Genomic DNA, 1,012 nt, shown 5'->3' with positions numbered 1-1,012 from the left:
TGTTGAAATATAAACTTGGTTTTAGTTGTTTAAATAAAGCTTAATTTCTAGAAGCTTATTCTAGAATATGTGGTAGGTATGAAATTATTGTGTGGTAGGTGTGGTAGGTGTGGTAGGTGTTGAATTATTGTGTGGTAGGTGTGGAATTATTTGTAACAATTGGATTGTAATTGTGGTGGCACAATCCTAGTCATTAATTTAGGAGGTGCCACTAGTATAAATAGGGGTGGAGTCTTTGAGTTTGTATCAAGCCAAGAAAAGGAGTTAAATAAGAGTGAAGCTTCTTCCATAAGTTGTGTTTTTAGCCTTTTTCATTTCCTAAAAGTTTCTCCATTCTAACAGCTTTTAGCCCGGAGAAGCTATGGTTAGTGACGCGGAGCGATGGAGCAGTGAGGTGAACCGGCGAGGAGCGGTGAATTACCAGGGAGGAGAGAGGCGGCCGGAGTACAGGAGCTAAGGCCGATTCTGCCTGTTTCGCGATGAGTTTTGCCGTCGGCTTGGTTAACAAGCTTTAATGGAATTTACGGACAAAGCATCGAAACTTTCATTTTTACAAATTGATGCGTGCTAGAAAATTCGCGGTGGTAGAGTAATGGATTATCGTCTTAGCGTTGCACGAAAATTCAGCACACACTCAGATGAAAATGAATCAAACTGTAATAACACCAGAAATTTTTACGTGGAAAACCCGTAAAAAGGAAAAAAACCATGGGGTCTGATCCAGTTGTAAAAATCCACTATAAGTTGATGATTACAGATGTCTCTTGTCCTACAGGCGGGAAAGGATTACTAACTTTCCACGTTACAATGTCGACTGATGACGTCTAGTAAGCGGTGGCTAACAACAGTCGATGACGGTCGGCCGTAGTTGACAGAGGTCAGCTGTGATCGACGGCGTTCAACGGTGGCTGGCGGTGGTCTACCGAGGTCGGCGGTCGTTGTCGACGATCGGTGGCGGTCGACGGCGATCGACGATGGCGATGATGTTCTTGGACTTGAGCTCTTTCTCAAA

The sequence above is a fragment of the Phalaenopsis equestris genome, unplaced genomic scaffold (genome assembly GCF_001263595.1).
Source record: "Phalaenopsis equestris unplaced genomic scaffold, ASM126359v1 Scaffold000135, whole genome shotgun sequence".
Taxonomy (NCBI): domain Eukaryota; kingdom Viridiplantae; phylum Streptophyta; class Magnoliopsida; order Asparagales; family Orchidaceae; genus Phalaenopsis; species Phalaenopsis equestris.
Note: the sequence above shows the minus strand (reverse complement) of the source record.